Here is a 22,621-nt window from a genome sequence, read left to right as displayed (position 1 = left end):
TAACATATACTATTCACAGTAATCGCATGGAAACCATTTAAGCGTAAGGGAACGGCAACATGTAACGTTTAGTTTATATTGTAATGATTTGTGGATATTATACTTCATGTATTTATTCAACATCTCAAACATGGTAGGAAAAGCATGGATATAATTCACATACATAATTCATATCTCCATTATCATACATACTTTATACCACAATAATAACAACACATAATTTGCATGGAAATTCATATTGGATTGTATGACTAACACAAACTTGTTATTTAGATATCATGAAATCATGTAAACATGAAGTTCTAACATACTAGGCATTTTATCGAACACCTTGCATGCATTCTTTAAGGCATAGGTGGATTTTATACTTGCATTCTATCAATCCATCTAACGATTATGTTTTTTAACTAATAACATAACTTTCATGAGATATACAGTCATGATACTATTATATAGCAAAACAAACAAGCATCAACATGGGTATGATCATATCACCACAATCAACTAAGCTTTTATATTTTAAAGATTGATTCTTCAACTCCACGGACGAAAGAAATCCGTGGATGAACATTACGTATACCTTGGAAGGGAGGTTCTTGATGATTGACGGAGGAATTTCCTTGAAATTTGATCTTCAAGCTTCATTGTGCAACCCTAGTTGTTTTTCTCCTATGGTTCTCTTAGATGATGAGCTTTGAGATGTTAATAGGGTTGTAATGTGTTTAGAAGCTATATATTTCGTAGGGTTAAGTTTAGGGACATGTATGAAGTGTTAAAAGACTTAATTACCCTCAAAATAACTCAAAATAGAGTGTTTTTGGCATTGGAACTGACTTAGGCGGAGCCTAACCAATCGCCTAAGTTTGGTTGGGTGGCGCCTAACCAATCGCTTATCCTTACTGTCTCTCACGAAAAAATTAAGGCAAAATTGGTATCGTAGAAAATCTAATTCAATTATCTATAATTTGGTGGGTATAAAAATGCAGAAATACCACATTAAAATCGTGTTATACTCGTTCAACTATGATCCTTATGAAATCGAACACTAAAACTTGATGGATTCAAAAACTCTTAGCTTTTTTTACCTTAAGTGACTCATATGAATAGGCTTAATGTATCATAAGCTATGTTATCACTAGGATACTCATTGTAAGTGATGCACTAAAATGCTACTCACAGGATAGGAGTTTTCATACATAGGAAAAATGGTTCGTATCCTAGCTTAGAAACATACGGGGTATTACATGTTGGGAGTAGGATTTTACATTGAGTGAACCAAAGGATAGGGACTCACCTGCTAGTAGAGGGTGTAAGCCTTAGAAGTATTCCTTGTGTTCCAGAACCATGTAGCCAGCGTAGGTTTGAGACATTAACCTTCCAGTTGTGGTTTGTTGAGGTAATCTACCTTCTAGTTGAGGTTACTAATATTCTCATTCAGAGCACCTACCAGATAAGGGTTACTCATCTTTTCTTTACCCGTGGCATGGTACAAACATCCTTCCAACTGAGGTTACAGGTTTGATCCAATCTATTCAGAAAGTTTCATGTCAATTCGATGATTACTTCCTACAATCTCAGTTTTAGTTCTAATCTCAGAATAGAACTCAGTCAGTTTTACAGATTCAGGACTGCCAGACACAGTCCCTCAGTTTAGTATGGAACTCAGTATAGTTCAACAGAACCAAGATTGTTAGATACATTCATTCATTTATCATTAATTCAGTATCAGTATACTTAGATATCAGTTAATCAATATTCAGACTCAGTATTTAGTGTTATCACAATCTCAGTTATAGTTTACGTAATCATGCATGTACTCTCATTCAGTTATATTTATATCATTCAGTTAGTATTGTTCATGCTTATGAATCCATGAATTTCATCCTACCTCACTTAGCATACCAGTATATTCAAAGTACTAACGCATACTTTTTGCTTTTGCTATGATTTCTTATATCATAGGTTAAGACGTATGGGCTCCCGATCATCCCTAGCAGTTATAGATTTTCGACAGTCAGAGTAAGTGGTGATTCCTCATAGTTTGAGGACATGATTATCATTTCTTTATATCCATTTTATTTCAGTAGCCTGTGTTAGTTGGGGACTTGTCCCACCAACTCTATATTTTAGACAGTTTGAGGCTTTTCAAACTAGAGTATTTTCAGACAGATGTTTCAGTTTTGGTATTGTTTACCATATTTAGTTTTATTACATTATTGAACCTTATATATTATTTTCTACCTAATTTCCGCATATTACAGTATTATCATTCAGTTAATTCAGTAGGTACCAGTCATGGATTATCTTATGGTCCTTCGAGATTATGAGCACTGTAGCATCCGGGGAACAAACTCGGGGCGTTATAGTCTCCTGACCTCAAATAGTTTACCTAATTTGGACATTACAACTATATCGTTGAGCGAAGATGTTATAATTTAATTAAGTTCTTTAAGCTATCATCCTACATGTGAATCAAGTAAGGCTTCTAGGTACATCCCTGTCCTAAATGTTAATTCAAATTCATTATTTTATAAAGAAATAAGAATCCTACTTTGTTTATCCCAACGTTCTATCTCCCTATTCCATCTCTCGAGATCATAAGGTTGATAATTAATGTATTATAAGGGTGATCAATCCTCAAAATAAATAAAACAAGTATAAACAAGCAACCTAATAGGATAAGTAAATTAAATGAAATCAATTCAAAACTATAGTACTCATGTTCTTTGCTTTAACCCTGGAAAGATGATGTTTAGCCATGCACAGTCATAATTGTAATCATAAGATTGTAATTAACAACTAAGGACATGAATAAAATAAATTAAAGTAAGAAAAACCTAAAATATGGTGTTTCAATAACTCCTCAATCTCCATAGATGTTCAAAAGTATATGACATAACATGTACGAGTCCTATTTAGAGTGGTAGACAATTGGTCGTAGGTTGAATGGACTTTATGTCACACTTGCTACAAAGAGAGAGTGGATCCTACGCCATGAGCTCTGGAAAAGACGAGTGAATTTTGCTAGGATATTTGTAGAAAGGTGATCTGATGCTCTTGACACGAGATGTGGCAAGGAGATCTTCAGGATGTGATGTGATCTTAATGGGAGTGCTCTATGAAAGTTGTATCAAAAATATTTTCTAAGTGTTCACTGGCCATCCTTTTATTCAAGCCTTTGTGATGCATTTCAAATAGATTTTCAGCTTATAGATCATCAATATATCACCACAATCAGCTCAAAAAGGATCCTACATAAATATATACTACAGTTAGAGATCAAAACAATATAATATCAAGGACGGCGAACTCAAAATATGAGCTAAGACTAGGCTTGCTCATGTTGAATTTTAACTTATTCTTTTGACTCTTTTCTTTAACCAATTGAACTGTGCACTTTCACAGCAAGTTATTGCACTATAATTACAGATTTAACCCATAAGGAACTCATTTAACCCATTAGAATCCACGCAATAAACTAGACACACACCTAACTTAAGCTAGTAACACTGGTTTTCTTGATTGAACTCTAAATGACTCAATTAAGCACAAACTTTTTTGAAAATACTTTTAACCATTTTTATCTCACATTTGAACACTTATATACTTATTTATATCATCATCACTCATTAAGAACATGAATCATCCTTAAATCAAGCCTAAATAAGCTAAATAGTAACACTAGAATGCATAAACACACCCAACATTACCACCCCACACTTAAAACCTTGTTTGTCCTTGAACAACTCTAAACTCTAAGAATCATAAGCTAAGGAGACTCTACACTACTACGACATGCAATACACTGAAGATAGTACTATAATGACTACAAAGAATGCAAGTTTCTGCGCTAAACATGTTATGTACATAATTGAAAGCTCATGAACACTACTTACAAACATCCTAGCTTAAAAAATTGACTCAAAAAGTAGAACTTATGCATATTGATCAATCAAGGACATTATATAAATCAACAACATTTATCAAACATGTGCCTCCTTACAGCAAGAGTGATACCCTTAATCATTCACCTAAAAGAATTTTATAACATGGTGAGGACCTGAATCAAATTTTTCTCACTCTCACAAAGACTTCACAAGTTACACATAATGAAACATAAGCTTTCCCTTAGTGTAGTGCTCCTCTAATATCATAATGATGAAGCTAAAAATCAAATAGTTCTTTCCAGGTTGTAATGTAGGCTAAGGGACGGGTAGGAACTACTTTGAACAAGATCAGTGACTATCTCCCCTAAGCGCTTTAATACATCACTTTTTACATTTAATTCAAATCCAGCAACCAGATCACACTATTTTTGTCTACCCCATTCCTTTTGTTTTTTTACGTCATATTAATCTTATTCTCAACACTATGGTGGGAGTAATTTATGAACTACTCATCCAGTTTTAAACAAATTTTCATTATTTTCATTACTCAACACCCCACCTTCAGACATAACAATTCTTTTGAGCACCAATAACAATCACTTTGCGGACTTTACTTTCACCATTTTCTTCTTTAATTTCACAATTCTTAACTCACTAGTTTTACATTAAGGCACCTAGGAGCTATTCGATCAAATTATGGTTTATCAAAAAAGGGATTAGGCTACATATGAGTCTTTTAAAAAAAATTTAAAGGCTTAATAGGGCTGACTAGGATAAAGAACAAAGGGTAGGTAAAAAAGGTATAAAATAGTTCTATCAAAGAAATGCCTATGTCATCTCCTACAACCACACTCTTTATTTTGCTTTGCAAACACACCAGGAAAGCTTTAGACATTACATTAAACAAGGAATATGCAAATACCTTATAGACACATGGCACATACTCAACTCACATAGGATCATCATAGACCCTGAACCAAACAATAGAATGAATTCAATTTAATCCATAATTACAAGAGTCACAAACATAATCCTAGGTGTCTAAAAAGTAGTCATCAACACAATCAACATGCTTTTACAAACAAAACACTCTCATCATGCAATCACATATAACACCAACAAGAATATCTCACTTATTCCTAACAAAAAATTTTAAATCTACCCTAAAAATCAACTTTGTCACCAAAGTGAACATAAAATAGTAGATTAAAATATTGCCTAAGGCCTCTAGGTCTATCTAGTATCATCTTTAAATATCAAGAAGGTATGGGGACCCCACACTTAGTTTTCTCCATGCTCTTAGCTTAGGATTTTGGTACTTATACTTCCCATCAACCTGCGACTCAACAAAAACAAAAACTAAGTGAAGTAAAAATGAAAAACAAAAATATAAAACATGCCTACTTAAATTGGGTTACCTCCTAAGCACCACTGGATTTAGTATCACAACATGACCCACACAACTCATCCAGATTCATTCATCTTTTTCTTCACACTTGGAGGCTATCTTCTTATTCATTTCTGACCTTTTAAGTGTGAACTCTCAAAGTCAATAGATTTCTCATCTCTAGTCTTTTTAGGATCATAAATATCCATCATATTAGACATAGGTGGTTGTGGTTTAGTATGCTCAGTGAGGGTGTCTGAAGTTGTCTTTGGCAGACTAACCACCCCATACTTATCCCCTTAAAAAACAGTAATTATGTATAGATCTTTATAATGGGATAATGTATTTAGAGGTTTGTTTACTTTGAAGACGACCTCTTCATCCTCCAATCTCACTATAGAGTCTACCTTTTCTCACATCAATTAATACTTCTCCCATTTCTAAAATTGGATGCCCCAAGACGATTGGTATCTGTTCATCTGCTTAAAAATTTAAAACAATAAAGTTAGCAAGAGTAATAAATTTACCAACCTTTATGAGGACATCCTCTCTCATACCTTTGGGATGGGCTATACTCTCATTTTCCAGCTACAATAGTATAGAGATCGACCTCAGCTTTCCCAAACCCAACATATTAAAAAAATATAGAGGCATAAAGTTGATACTTGCCCCTAAATCACTAAGTGTGTGGACTACCTCACTCTTCCTAAACTGAATGGGGAGGGTGAACTTCCCTGGGTCCTTAATATTTTTAGTCATTTTCTGTGTCATTACAACATTACATTCTTCAGTGAGTGCTACTATTTAAACTTCCTGTAACTTTACCTTTTTAGCAACCACATCTTTCAAGTACTTAACATACTTGGGCATACCCTGCAAAACATCTCAAAAAAAAATCTTAATCTGAAGCTCTCTAAACGTATCAACAAACCTTTTAAAGCTAGAATCCTCTTTTTTTTATGCTTGTGTGGGAAAGAAAGTTGCGGAATTTGCTTCTCCACTTTAGTAGTAACTTCTTCTTTCGAGTACTTAGACTTCCTTGACTTTTCAGCAACTTGGCCATTTACCTGTTTAGTCACCACATTAGCATCAACCTATTTAGTGGTCTTAGGAGGCTCCTTATTAAGCTCTTTACCACTCCTTAAAGTGATTTCCATAACTTTTTTTTAGATTTTCTGTATCTCTTGGAAAACCACCTTGAGGCCTAGTATTTAGTGTCTATTATAACTGTCAACTACAACTCTAAGCTTCTCATGGGAGTTTACTGGTTTTTTACATCTATAGTAAATTGTATTTGATTAGCTAGAATTTGTTTCATTATCTCCTCAAAGTTGTTGGTTGACTAATTTGGCTGAGCCTGTGGTTGCTGAAAATTTTGTAGTTGTACATTCCATTATTAATTCACAGGCTATATCTGCCACTTCATGTTATAGGCATTCCTATAATTTTGCCTTTGAGCATTGGCCACATACATCATCAATTTCATATTTGCAATACATATAATCATTTGGTTCCCGCTGTTACCACAAACTTCATACCAACCTACATCTTGTTGGATGGAATTAGCTATGGTTGAAGGTTGTGCAACTCCCAGCTTTAGACTGCTTATTTGATTTTGCAATTAAAAGATCTCTGTAGATATGGCAGTAAGTTAATCAACCTCCAACACAGCTATAATTCTTTTTATATCACTCCTCGAGTCTAAATGCCCCTCGGGATTCCCTTGAGCAATATAGTTCAATAAAGTGGACAAGTCATCATAAGTCAACTTAATTACTTGATCACCTGTAGCTAAATTTAGCAAAATCTTTATATTGTGGTCAAGTGCTTCTACAAAAGCATGAAAAAGTACCCCATTGGACTATTATTATGTGAAAAGTCCCTAAGAAGAACCTTAAACCTATCCCAAACATGATAAAGGTTCTCGTTCAGCCTCTATTTGAAGCTCACAATCTCACTACAAAGTTTCACAGTCTTACCAGACACAAAGAATATGATAAGGAATTTTCAAGCTATGTCATCACATGATGTGCTTGAATTATTTGTCTCAAAATTTAACAACTTTTTATCTTCCCTGATAAGTGGATAGGCAAAGGGTGTCAGCCTCCCATAATCAATATTTTCATCTCCCGAAATGAATGTGTCAGTGAGCTCAATGAAATTCTACAAATAGACCTGTGGATCTTCATGTGCCAGCTTGCTGAACAATTCACTACTTATGAACAACTGTATCATATTACTCTTGAGCTTGAACCTCCCTCTAGTAGATGTGTTTTGGAAATATGAGGTCAAATTTATTTAAATTGGATTTCCATATCACTAACTATACTGTATACTGCTTGTTCTTCAGCCATGATAGTCGGAGGTTCTTTATCTTCTTTTATTTATGAAATATGGGGAAGAGGATTGTTTTTATCCTTCATTGATGGAAAAGTTGCTCAGGTTTAGGGCTTGGTTTAACTAATTCCTGAGACTTTGCCAGCTTTCTACTTTAAAAACCTGTTTCATGCAACTACAAAAACTAGACCAAGTGTAAAAACACCAAATAAATCCAAAAGTAAAACTAAAAATAAAACAGTTGCCAAATTAAAAGTCCCTGACAAAGGTGCCACAAACATGACAGCGCCCAAGAACACACGTAAGTGTACATGGTATACTAAGTAATATGGTGGTGTTTAATAAAGATGAATACCAATCTCATAGGGACTTGTTCTAATGGCTATTAGATTTTAGTTTGATATTTAGATTCAATTGATGCAAGAAAAATCAAAAGAGAGTTTGAAAGTTATAAATTAATGGTAAAGTAAATAGTGCTAAAAGTAAAGTCTTGAAATAATCAATGGAATATAGACCAGGGTTAAAGAACTTTGAATAATAATACTATGTTATTGAACTTCATTCATTAACTTGCTTATCTTGGTTGTTGATTTCTAGGGTTAATTGCATAATCATGGTTTCCCGATATCTAACCGTTTACCTAATTTAGACATTATAAATACATCATTGAGCGAGGATGTAATAATCCAATTAAGTTCCTTAAGCTGTCATCCTACATGTGGATCAAGTAAGACTTATAGGTACATCCTTGTCCTATATGCTAATTGAAATTCCTTATTATATAAAGAAATAAGAACGCTAATTTTTTTATCCCCACATTCTATCTCCTTATTCCTTTTCCTAAGATCACAAGGTTGATAATTATAGTATTCTAAGGGTGATCAATCCTCAAAATAATTAATAAAAGGATACAAAATCAACCAAATATGATAAGAAAATTATACAAAATCAATTCAAAACTATAGTACTCATGTTCTTGGCTTTAAACCCGGAAAGAGGGCATTTAGCCATATGTAGTCATAATCCTAATCATAAGAATGTAATAAACAACTAAGGACATGAATAAACTAAATTAAAGTATGAAAAACCTAAAATATGGTGTTGCATCAACCCCTCAATATCCAAAGACATTCAAAATTATATGGCATACCATGTGTGAGTAATATTTATAGTGGTAGACAATCGACCCTATGTGGAATGGGTATTATGTTGCAATTTCTTCAAAGAGAAAGTGAAGCTCGCGCCATGAGATCTAGAAATGAGGAGTGGAGCTAATGAGGAAAGTTGTTGAAAGGTGATTTGATGCTCACGACATGATCTGTGGCAAGGAGATTTTCTTATCGTGATGCGAGCTTAACGTAAGTTCTGGAAGTTGTATCCAAAATATTTTCTAAGTGATCTGTGCCCTTTATTTTATTCAAGTCTTTGTGGTGTGTTTTCAATAGATTTCTAGCCTTTAAATCATCAATATATCACCATAATCAGCTAACAAAATATCCTACATTAATTTACACCATAGGTTAAGATCAAAACAACAAAACATCAAGAACGACAAACTCAAAACATGAGCTAAGACTAGGCTTGCTCATGTTGAATTTTAACTTATTGTTTTGACTCTTATCTTGATCCAATTAAACTATCCACACTACAAACATTCTTTTCGACATATAGATATACATTTAAACCATTAGGTTCATTTAACACATTAGAATCTACGAAACCAACTAGATACACACCTAATTAAGCTAGTAACACTGGTTTTATCGATTGAACTCTAAATGACTCAATTGAGTATAACCTTGTTCATAACCACTTTTAACCATTGTCATCATATATTTGAACACTTATATGTTTATTTGTATCATCCTTGCTTATTAAGCACATGAATCATCCTCAAATCAAGGATAAATAAGCTAAAATAATAATACTAGAATGTATAAATACACCCAACATCAATGAATAGGGTATTCAAGAAGTACTTGGACAAGTTCATCATAGTCTTCATAAATAAAATTCTTGTCTATTCCCTTAGTGGCTGATGATGCGGACCATTTGAAGATTGTTTTACAGACCCTTAAAGATGACAAACTATTTTCTAAGTTCATCCAACATGAATTTTTAGTTTTCTTTAGTATCTTTCCTCAGTCATATTATTTCTAGTAATGGTATTCGAGTTGATCCTTAAAAGATCGAAGCAGTATGAAACTGGCCTAGACCCATTTATCTATATGATATTTGGAGTTTCTTGGGTATAACTATTTACCATAGCTGATGTTTTGAGGAATTTTCTTCTATTGCCTCTATCATGTCTAGACTAACTCAAAATAAAGTCAAGTTTCAGTATCAGATTCCTATGAGAAGTGTTTTCAAGAGTTGAAGACTCCATTCACTTCTACTCCTATATTGACTCTACTAGAGGGTTCAAATAGGTTTGTAGTTTATTATGATTCTTCTAGAGTTGGACTTTGTTGTGTATTGATACAACATGGTAATTTCATGTTCTACGTCTCTAAACAGATTAAGCCCCATAAAAATAAATAATCAACTCATGATCTCTAGTTGGAAGCAATTGTTTCACCTTAAAGATTTTGAGTCATTACCTTTGTGGGGTTCATGTTCATGTGTTCAGGGGTCATAAAAGTTTGCAGTATGTGTTCCACATACAAAGATCTAAATTTTCATCAAAGAAAGTGGCTAGAATTATTGAAATATTTTGATATGAGTGTATTATATAACTTGAGTAAAGAAAATACTAGTACCAATGACCTTAGCAGGTTGTCTATGGGAAGTATTAACCATATTGAGAATGATTAGAAGGATTTAGTTTGTGAGGTTCATCAGCTTGCAAGATATAATGTTTGGTTAGTTGATTCAACTAAAGGTGGTATATGAGTTTAGAATGGTTTGGAGTCTTGTTTGGTTTCCTAGATAAAGGAAATGCAGGATAGATATCCTACTTTAGATAAGTTGATGGAGGCAGTTCTAAATAAAAAATTTGAGGTTTTCTTCTATGTGGGAGATGGTGTGCTTTGTTGTCAAGGTAGGTTAAGTGTTTTGAATATATATGGGTAGAGGATATAAATGTTAGAAAAAATGCATGGTTTATGATATTTTATTCACCCAAAAGCCACTAAGATGTACCATAATTTTGGGGAGGTCTATTGATGGAATGGTATGAAGAGGGATATAGCGGAATTCTTAGCCAAGTGCCCAAATTGGTAGTAGGCTATGGCTGAGCACCAGAAACCCACTGGTGTGCTTTAAGATTTCAGCATCCCCACTTGGATGTGGGAAGTGGTGAATAGGGAATTTGTTTTATGTTTACCTCGTATGCATTATCAACATAACTTTATTTAAGTCATTGTGGATAGAATGACCAAGTCAACATATTGTTTGCCAGTTCATACTTTATATTCAACCAAAGATTATGCTTGAATCGACCTTAAGGAATTGGTAAAGTTACATGGGATTTCTTTTACAACTATTTCAAATAGAGGTACCTAGTTTACCTCCTATTTTAGGACGGCTTTTCAGAAGGGTCTTGGTACCCAAGTTTATCTCAGTACAGTTTTCCACACATAGATGGATGGTCAAGTAGAGAGGACTATTCAGATATTCGAGGACATGTTGAGAGATTACGTTATTGACTTCAAGGGTAGTTAGTATGATCATTTTCCTTTGATTGAGTTTTCCTACAATACAAACTATCACTCTAGCATCTAGATGGCTTCATTTAAAGCTCTCTATAGTAGAAAGTGTAGATCTCCTATTGGTTGGTTTAAAGAAATTTAGTCCGCTTCTATAGGGACAAATTTGGTATATGAGCGATGGATAAAGTTTAGTTGAGTTGAAAAAGGTAGAAGATAACCTAAATTAATTATAAATCCTATACAGATATGAGGAGAAGAGAATTTAGATTTAATGTTGGAGATTTTATATATTTGAAGATTTCTCCCATGAGAGAAGTTACGATATTAGGTAAGCAAGGGAATATCAGTCCTTGCTATGTTGGACCATATAGGATCTTGAACTATTTTGGAAAGTTATCTTATGAGTTAGAGTTGCCTGTAGAGTTAGCATCACTCCATCAAGTATTTCATGTCTCTTTGTTGAATAAATTCATTGGTGATCCATCTTCAGTAGTTCCTTTGGAAAGTGTGAGTGTCGAAGATAACCTCTCCTATGAAGAAGTCCTAGTTGAGATGCTGGGCCATCAACTTCATAGGTTGAGGAATAAAGAAGTTTCCTTAGCTAAGGTTCTATGGAGGAATTAGTCTATTGAGGGATCTACTTGGGAAGCAGAAGCCGACGAACCAAGTATCCCCATCTCTTCTCTACGAATTCAGATTTATTTTAAGGTGATGGTTCTTTATATTTATTATCTTGTATTCTATCTCAACTACCTAACCATCATTATATCATAATATACTTTTATGAGTTCAATTCAGTCCATGCATTATGTTTTAAGATTCTAATATTTAATAATGATTTATCTCATAAGTATTTAGTGCATAATCTTAGTCCTCCTATTAATCTATCTTAGATAGTTTCATTTGGGGATGAATGATCCCAAGGGGTAGATATTATAATACCCTAAATTTTCAAGCTCTATACCTCTTGAGAGAATGGCCATGAAGTTAGTTTTCCAATGCTTCAAATCATACCTAATTTGATGGTATGACAAAGATTATTCAAGGTTACCCGTAAGGACCTAGTACACTACCACGTATACTACTTTGGAAACAAGCTGTAACCACTTATGATGAGTCATTATGAGTGAGTTGTAGACATTCTAGTGAAGGCCCCAAGTTTTACCCCAGTGACTATGACTCCACTCCATGATTCATAATCAGACATTATGAGTAGTTTGTAGGACTCATAGTCACATTAATCACTAGCCAAGAATCCTTTCTAGTGTTACAATTCCAGCATATGAATCGTATTTAGACCTAAGGAGTCATTAGGTGGACCCGTGGCCTGACTAGTAAAGAATCTTATAATCAAGCCTCAAACTACGACTTTACCCAAAAACTCATAGTTAGTTGTAATGAGTTGTTAAGTGGTAAGTGGTAGTCATACCAAAATTTATCCAGAATACCTAGATCCCAAGTTGTGACTCAGACCATAACTTGTTACCAGTCGTAACAAGTCGTGAGGTGAGTCGTAACGACAGGAATATGCTTTACTGCATGATTTTTAAGGGCTTTTATGTCTTTTCCCACACCCATAATAGCCAAACCCATGTAATTTTTGCTATCCAAGGGGTGATATACAAGACCCAAATCCCCATATTTATGACATAATTATAAATTTAACTCAAGCAAATTAAAAAGATGAATTTCTTTCTCCCTCAAAGAGCAAGCAAGGGTTCTCAAGGAACAAGTCTAATCCCATGGATATTATAATACCTTAGGTTTTTGGTCCTTGAAAGATTTTTGATATTCTATACTCGCCGTCAAAATTAGGACTCCCCTAACGAATCATAGGGGTATATGATGGGTCATAGGGACTCGGTCAAGACTTAATTAAAACAACTGGCTTAGTATTCTGCTCTGAGTATGAGTGGCACTCAACTAGTCATCAAGACATCTTATGGTTCATAAGGACAAAGTCATTAGTTGTCTAGAAAGTATTGCCCAAGACACTATCTTTATTATGACAAGAGGCCACAAGTCATAAAGACTCATGAAGAGTCGTTATATCCCAATCGCAGGGTATCCAGTGTGTCATCCCATTTTTTTATTGTCTTGCGTACGATAAGTGACTACGAGTCATTAAGTGTGGTGTTGAGTTGGTGTTTAGAATTTTATCCTGACTAGTATGGGCCCCTGTGGTTCTATCTTGATTAAGACTCCTTATGATGAGTCAGATTATGTCTTTACGAATCTTACTATGGAATGTAGTCACTTGCAACAATTTTTAGTTTGATCATTAAGGGAACTTGGGATATTTTACCTATACCCTAATTATCACCCATGAATTAAAACCCTATTGGGGACCATATTAGTATTGTTGTAATACGCCATATATTTCTAAGCTAGAAAATGAACCACTATTCCTACGTATGAAACCTCCTATCCTCTGATTGATATTTGAGTACATGACTTACAATAAGTATCCTAATGAGAAGAGTGCTTATAATGTGTTAAGTGTATTTCTAAGTCACTTAGAGTAAGGCAAGCTAAGAGCTTTTGAATTCATCACGTTTTAGTGTTAGATTTTAGAAGAGTCATCTTTTAATGAGAATAACTTCATGTATATGTGGCATTTTGAAAAATTTAGAGCCACCAAATTGTAGAGAATCGAATTAAATTTCCAACGATACAAATTTTACCGAAATCCAACACCCGAGCAAGAAGTTTTGGCTTTGAAAAGTGGAGTGTGTTGCCTACCAAAGTTGCCTAAGCCTACTAGAATGGTTATGCCATAAGTTGTGCGGCGTACAACCAAACTTTTTCCATAAGTTGTGCGATGCACAACCTAACTTATGCGATAAGTTGTGCGACGCACAACCTAGGGTAAGTGATAAGTCGTGCGCCGAATATCTTGTGTCCCAAGTGACATAAACACCCCATTTTTGAGTTTCTTTAAGAGCAGAGTGGGTATTTACCACCCCTATATAAGCCTATAGCATAGGATTTATCTCCTATTCAAACAAAATATAGTCACTTATCTCAAAATTTACTCAAGAACAAGTTAGGGTTCTCAATTGGGGATTCAAATTCAAGAAAATTCCATCATAAATCTTCATAGAATCACATACTAAGGCATGCATAGTGTTAATTCATGGATTCCTTTCATCCATAAAGCCCAAGAATCAAGTTTTAAACTATGGATTTGATATTCACACTACGGGTTGATTATGTTCATGTGGTTGTTGTTGTATGATTCTCAAGTTGGAATCTTTATGAGTTTTTCTGAAAATATGTTAGCATGTGAGTTGAAAACTATGAATTTTAGTTGGTTAAGATATGTTAATTTGATGATTATGAATGCCTTAAGTCAAGCAACCTAAGTGTTTGATAAAATGCCTAAGAGACTAGAAATTATGTAATATAGCTCAATTCTGATTTATTGATGGATTCATATTTTACCCTTATGTTCAAATAACTCCCATGATATTTATGCACAATGTAGATGTTTGTTGGAATGCTCATGATGTTAGAGTATGAAATTTTGACAGTGAATATATGCATTCCTACCATGTATAAGATTATGATAACCATGTACTTCATGAAGTCCCCAACTTATTGTATTATTTATTGTTGATGTTTGTCATGTATTTAAGAATGTCATGCCTTGTCAATTTTCTTCTATCAAAGTCCTGGGAGTACTTGTACTAGACAATTTAGCTATGTGCCTAGAGCCAGCGTCATGTTTTTATGATATCCTCAGTTAAGCCATGTTCAGTAGAATTCAGTCAGTCATGTGACTCAGAAAAACTCTGTAAACTCAGTAACCCTAATAATCTCAGATAGCTTAGTAATTCAATAATCTTAGTCATATTTAGTCAGTCAACGGAACTCAATAAAATCATTCTAGTTCAGTTAAGTTAATCATATTCAGTCTCTATTCTGATGGGAGCAGGATTTAACACCGAGTGAACCCATGGATAAGGACACACACTGACAATTGAGGGTGTGATCCTTATAAGAAATCCTTGCATTCCAGAACTATGTATTCATCATAGGTTATGTCATCAACACTAATAGATGAGAATTGATGAGGTGGATAAACATTGTCAAATTAGGGTCCCACTGTTCTCTTTTGGGGACACTACCAGATGAGGGTCACCTATAGCTTGTCTTTACTAGTGGCGTGGTATTGACACCCTTCCAATTAGGGTCACATATTGGATCCCAAATAAACTATAATATGTTATTTGGGGTATGTCGGTTAAATGAATACTTCCCACAGTCTCAGTCTCAGTAAAAGAACTCAGATAGTTCTTCAAATTTTAGGACTATTAGATACAGTCAACTAAGTACAGTATGAAACTCAGCTAGTTTCATCAAAACCTAGATTGTCATATATAGTCGCTCAGTATCAGTTATATCAGTTATCAATAACTAATGTTATCAATAATTAGACTCAGTAGTCAGTACCATCACAAATTCAATTACAGTCACTTATTTATGCATATATTCTCACATTTATGTTATATAGACTGTTAGAATTGTTCAAGTATTTGAACCCTTTGCATTCAACCTACCTCACATGCATACTAGTACATTCAATCATACTGATATATTTACATTATGGTGTTTTATTCTATACTATAGGTTCAGAATCACGAGCCCCAAATCATTAGTAGCATTCTAGTTTTAGTAGTCAGAGTTAGTAGAAAGTCCTCATCTTTTGAGGATATGTTCATTACTTTATTTCTTCATTACTTAGTTTATTTTTATAGATGGGGTTAGTTGTGGACATGTCCCATCAACTCCTTATTCAGACAGTTCAATTTTCAAGGCTTTTCAGGCTACAGTTTGGTCAGATAGTTTTGTTTCAATTTGTATTTGTATTGATATACCATACTTTCAAATGTTATGTTTTATCAATTTTGAACCTTATGGCCTTTCAGCCTTTGTTTCTACATTTATACAATATATTAGGTAGTGTTTAGGTACAGATATCAGTCATGGGTTAGATTGTGGTCGTTCGGGGTCATGATCACTGTGTAGAATTCTGGATACCAGATTTAGGGCATTAAAAACTTGATATCAGAGCCTAAGGTTCAAAAGTGTCCTTGGAGGTTTGAAAGCCTCATCTAGTAGAGTGTTGTACATGGGTGTATTGCGCACCACATTTATGTGTAGGAGGCTATAAGATGTTTTAGGAATAATTTTCCTTGTTTTGGTGTTCATGTCATGCCAGTGAGCATATCTCAAGTTAATCTCTCGGTCTGAGTTGGCAGCGATTCTATTTTAGATATGGTAAGCCAGGCCACAAAGTTAGGGATTGTTCCTAGTCATGTTATCAGGGTCAGTAGAATCATTCCTCAGCCCTGTCATATTGCCCAAATCAATTGGGTGCCACTTCCAGTGCTACTAGTGGGCAACGGCCAAACAGATTTTATGCTCTACAATCACGGCAAGATTAGGAAAATTCCTCTGATATGGTTACTGGTACATTACAGATATTTCACTTGCATATTTATGCTTTCCTAGATCCAGGAGCTTCCTTGTCTTTTGTTACTCCTTACATAGTAGTTGATTTTGGAGTCAGTCTCAAAATTCTAGCAGAGCCCTTTTCAGTTTCTACCCTAATGGGAAAAACTGTCATAGCTTGGCGGGTATACAAGAGCTGTCCGGTCATGATATTTCAAAAAGTCACCTCAGCAGACTTAGTCAAATTAGAGATGAATGATTTTTATGTCATTCTCGACATGAATTGGTTTCATTCCTTCTATGCCACAGTAGACTGCAGAAATAGAGTTGTCCAGTTCCAGTTTTTGAAAGAACCTATCCTAGAATTGAGGGGTAGTACTTCATCTTTCAAAGCTAAGCTTGTTTCCTACCTTTAGGAAAGAAAATGATATCAAAAGGAAGTGTTGATCTTCTTGTTCATTTTATGGACTCTAGCTCTGAGACTCCCAATCATGAATTAGTCCTAGTCGTGAATGAATATTCAGATGTCTTTTCTGAAGATCTTCAAGGAATTCCTCCCTAAAGGGAAATAGACTTCCACATTGATCTTCTTCTAGATACTCAGCCTACATCTATTCTACCATATAGAATAGCACCAACAGAACTCAAATAGTTGATAGAGCAATTGAAGGATCTCTTAGATAAGGGATTCAACAGACCCAGCATATCCCCGTGGGCTGCACCAGTCTTATTTGTGCGGAAGAAACACAGTTCTCTTAGAATATGTATTGATTATCGTTAGCTCAATAAAGTCACAGTCAAGAACAAGTATCCACTTCCCCGAATTGATGACTTGTTTGACCAACTTCAAGGTTCCAATTATTTCTCAAAAATAGCCTTCCATACTCGGTATGGTCACTTTGAATTCCTAGTCATGTCTTTTGGTCTTACCTATGCCCAATCAGCCTTTATGGACCTGATAAACCGTGCGTTCAAATAGTAGTTAGACATGTTCATCATAGTCTTCATAGATGATATTCTGGTCTATTCCCATTGTGAGCGTGATTATGTAGGCCATCTCAAAATTATGCTTCAGACTCTCAGAGGTCATTAGTTGTTTGCCAAATTCAGTAAGTGCGAGTTTTGGCTAAGGTCAGTAGCATTCCTTGGTCATATCATTTTTGGTGATGGAATTAGGGTTGATCCTCAAAAGACTAAAGCAGAAAGAAAATATCCTAGACCTGTCTCTTTATCAGATCTCGGGAGTTTCTTGGGTTTGGCTGGCTATTCAGACGGTTTGTTAAGGTATTTTCTTCTATTGCATCCTCTATATCCAGATTGATTTAGTAGAAAGTCAAGTTTCATAGGTCAGATCCTTGCGAGAAGAGTTTTCAGGAGTTGAAGACTTGACTTACCTCAACTCTAGGCACTTCCAGATATTCCAGATGGGTTCATAGTGTATTTCATGCATCCAGAGTTGGTTTGGGTTGTGTCCTCATACAGCAAGGTAAGGTCATAGCCTATGCTTCCAGATAGCTTAAATCCCATGAGAATAATTATCTGACTCATGATCTTGAGTTAGTAGCCATAGTATTTCCCTTAAAGATTTGGAGGCATTATCTATACGGAGTTCGTGTAGATATTTTCACAGATCATAAGAACCTTTAGTATGTCTTTTCCCAGAATGATCTAAATCTTTGTCATAGGAGGTGGCTAGATCGCTGGAAAGATTATGACATGAGTGCCCTTTACCTTTCGGGCAAGGACAATGTAGTGGCCGACGCTCTCAGTAGACTGTCTATGGGTAGTGTTGCTCATGTTGAGGACTGCAAGAAAAAGTTAGCTCAGGAAGTCCATTAGCTTACCAAACTAGGTGTTCTCTTAGTCAATATAGAAAAGGGTGATATATGGGTTCATTGTAGTTCAGAATCATCTCTAGTTTTTAAGGTGAAAGAAAACCAGGATAGATATCCTAAACTTGTCAAGTTGAAAGAGTCAGTAAAGACCAATAAGTAGAGGTTTTATACCTAGAGAGAGATGTTGTTTTGCGTTGTCAGGGCCATCTTTGCGTGCCAGGTGTAGATGACTTGAGGCAACAAATTCTTGCTAAAGTGCATGGTGCGCGCTACTTTATTTATCCAGGGGCCGCTAAGATATACCATATTTTGCAAGAGATCTATCAGTAGAGTGGGATGAAGAGAGATATCCCAGAGTTTGTGGCTAAGTGCTCTACATGTCATCATGTTAAGATAGAGAATCAAAAGCCTAGCAGGTCCATACAGGAGTTCACTATTCCTACTTTGAAGAGGCAAGTAGTTAACATGGACTTTATGATTGGTTTGCCTCATACTCGTCATCAGCATGATTCAGTTTGGGTCATTTTAGATTGGATGACCAAATCAGCTTATTTCCTTCCAGTCCCTTACTCTTATTCAGCTGAGGATTATGCCAAACTCTACATTAGAGAGTTGATCAAATTATACGGTGTTTCACTATCTATTATCTTAGATAGAGGTACCCAGTTCACCTCTTATTTCTAGAAAGCATTCAAAAAGGGTTTTGGTAGCCTAGTTTATCTCAGTACAACCTTTCATCCTCACATAGATGGTCAACTGGAAAGGACCATTCAGACTTTAGAAGATATGGTAAAGGCATATGCAATTGATTTCAAGGGTAGTTGGGATGACCACTTGCCTTTGGTTTAGTTTGTATACAGCAACAACTATCATTCCAGTATTCGGATGGCTCAATTTAAAGCTCTCTATGTTCGGAGATGTAGATATCTAGTTGGTTGGAGATGTAGATCTCCAGTTGGTTGGTTTTAAGTTAGTAAGGCCTCAGTTATAGGACATGACTTAGTATTTGATGCCTTAGAAAAAGTCCACTTGATCAGAGAAAGACTCCGGTCTGCTTAGAGCCTCCAGAAGTCTTATATAGCTATATGAAGAAAGGATCTCGAGTTTGAGATTGGTTATTATATCTATCTAAAGATCTCTCCCATGAAGGGAGTGAAGCGGTTCGGCAAGAAGGGAAAGCTCAGTCCCTGATATGTCAGTCCCTTCAAAATTCTCAGTTGGTTATTATGAGCTTGAGTTGCCTTCAGATCTAGCCTTAGTTCACACAGTCTTTCATGTCTCTTTGCTCAAGAAGTGCTAAGGTGACCTAGCAGTTGTAATCCCTATTTAGAGCATAGATGTGTAGAACAATCTCTGTTATGAAAAGATTCTAGTCAAAATATTAGACTATCAGACTCATAGACTGAGGAACAAAGAAGTCCCTCTAGTCAAAGTTCTTTGGCGGAATCAGTCCGTTGAGAGAGCTACTTAGGAACTAGAAGCAGATATGCAAACCACGTATCCTTATCTCTTCTCCACTAACTCAGACTTAGATTAAGATAACAGTTCTTCTTAAGATTTTTAGATTCATGTTTAGATTTCAGTTACAAGCTCGGTATTTAGTTCATGTTCAAATCCCCATTATAAACTTTGTATTAATTACCATTTCATGTTCATTCAAGTATTCAAGAGTCAGGTCAGTCAAGTATTTATGCATCGGACTTGATTGTTCTGTAAAGAAGCTCAATTTATCAATAATTTCAGTCATGCTTTCATAAGGAACAACTCAGTTAGATATCCATGCATCAGAAATGTATATTAAGAATGAGATTTCAGTATACCAGTAGTTCCAATCATATCATTATGTTTCAGATTATCACGCCTCTTAAGTAGGTCCAGTTGATTATTATTCTCAGTTTAGTCAGTCCTATTTGAGGATGAATGTTCCTAAAGGGGAGATATTGTAATACCCTATATATTTCTAAGCTAGAAAATGAACCATTATTTCTATGTATGAAACCTTCTATCCTATGATTCTTATTTGAGTACATGACTTACAATGAGTATCCGAATGATAAGAGATCTTATGACGTGTTAAGCGTGTTCATAAGAGTCACTTAGAGTAAGGCAAGCTAAGAGCTTTTGAGTGCATCTAGTTTTAATGTTTTATTTCAAAAGAGTCATCTTTGAACGAGCATAAATTGATGTATATGTGGTATTTTGGCAGATTTAGACCCACCAAATTATATAGAATTGAATTAGCTTTCCAACGTTACCAATTTTATAAAATCCGACACCAGAGTAAGTTATGGCTTTGCAAAGTAGAGTGCGTCACATACCAAATCGCCTAAGGCTACTGGAATGGTTATGCCATAAGTTGTGCGACGTACAACCTAAATTATGCCGTAAGTTGTGCGACGCACAACCTAACTTATTCCATAAGTTGTGCAACACACAACCTAGCTTATGTGATAATTTACGGACCGCATATCTTATGGCCTAAGTGACGTAAACACCCCATTTTTGTGTTATTTTAAGGATAGAATGGGTATTTCCCACCCATATATAAGCCTATAACACGGGATTTATCCTCTATTCAACCAAAATATAGTCACTTCTCTCAAAATTGTCTCAAGAACAAGTTAGGGTTCTCAATTGGGGATTCAAATTTATGAAAATTCCACCATAAATCTTCATAGAATTACTTACTAAGATATGCATAGTGTTCATTTATGGATTCCTTTCATCCATGAAGCACAAGAATAAAGTCTTAAACTATGAATTGTGATATTCATGCTATGGGTTAATTATGTTCATGTGGTTGTTGTTGTATTATTCCCAAGTTGGAATCTTTTTGTGTTGTTATAAAAATATGTTAACATCTGAGTTGAATACCATGAATTTTAGTTGGTTATGATATGTTAATTTGATTATTATGTCATGCCTTAAGTCATGCAACCGAAGTGTATGATAAAATGCCTAAGAGACTAAAAATTATGTAATATAGCTCAATTCTGATTTATGTGATGGATTCATATTTTACCCATATGTTTAAATGACTCCCATGCTATTGATGCGTAATGTAGATGTTTGCTGCAATGCTCATGATATTATAGTATGAAATTTTGAAATTGAGTATATGCATTCCTACCATGTACAAGATTATGATAACCATGTACTTCATGAAATCCCTAATATATTGTATTATGGATTGTTGTTGTTGGTCATGTATTCAAGAATGTCATGCCTTTTCAGTTTCTTGCTATCGAAGTCCTGGGGTACTTGTACTCGACAATTGAGCTGTGTGCCTATAGCTAGCGTTATGTTCTCACGATATCCTCAGTCAAGCTATGTTTAGTAGAATTCAGTTAGTCATGCGACTCAGGAAAACTCAGTAAACTCAGTAATCCCAGTAATCCCAAAAAGCTCAGTAATTTAGTAATCTCAGTAGTATTCCATCAGTTAGCAGAACTTAATGAACTCAATCTAGCTTATTTTAGTTAATCATGTTCACTGTCTATTCAAATCGGAGTATGATTTAGCACCTAGTGAACCTAAGGATGAGGACACACACTGATAGTTGAGGGTGTGATCCTTAGAATTAATCCTTGCATTATAGAACTATGTAGCAAGCATACGTTGGGACATCAACGCTAATAGATTGGGGTTGATAAGGAGGATAAACACTAACAGATGAGGGTCCTATCTTCTTTTTTGGGGACATTATTATATGAGGGTCACCCACAGCTTATCTTTACTAGTGGCGCTGTATTGACACCCTTCCAATTGGGATTAAAGATTGGACCCTAACTTAGCTATTATGCATTATTTGGGGCATATCGGTTAGATGACTATATCCCACAGTCTCAGTTTCAGTAGAAGAACTCAGGTAGTTCTTCAGATTTTAGGACTGTCAAATATACTCAACTCAGTATAGTACAGAACTTAGCTAGTTCTATCAAAAACTAGATTCTTAGATACAGTCGCTCAATATCAGTTATATCAGTTATCGGTAACTCATGTTATCAGTAGTCAGATTCATTAGTCAGTACCATCACAAATTCAGTTACTATCACTTATTCATTCATG

The sequence above is a fragment of the Capsicum annuum genome, chromosome 6 (genome assembly GCF_002878395.1).
Source record: "Capsicum annuum cultivar UCD-10X-F1 chromosome 6, UCD10Xv1.1, whole genome shotgun sequence".
NCBI lineage: Eukaryota > Viridiplantae > Streptophyta > Magnoliopsida > Solanales > Solanaceae > Capsicum > Capsicum annuum.
Note: the sequence above shows the minus strand (reverse complement) of the source record.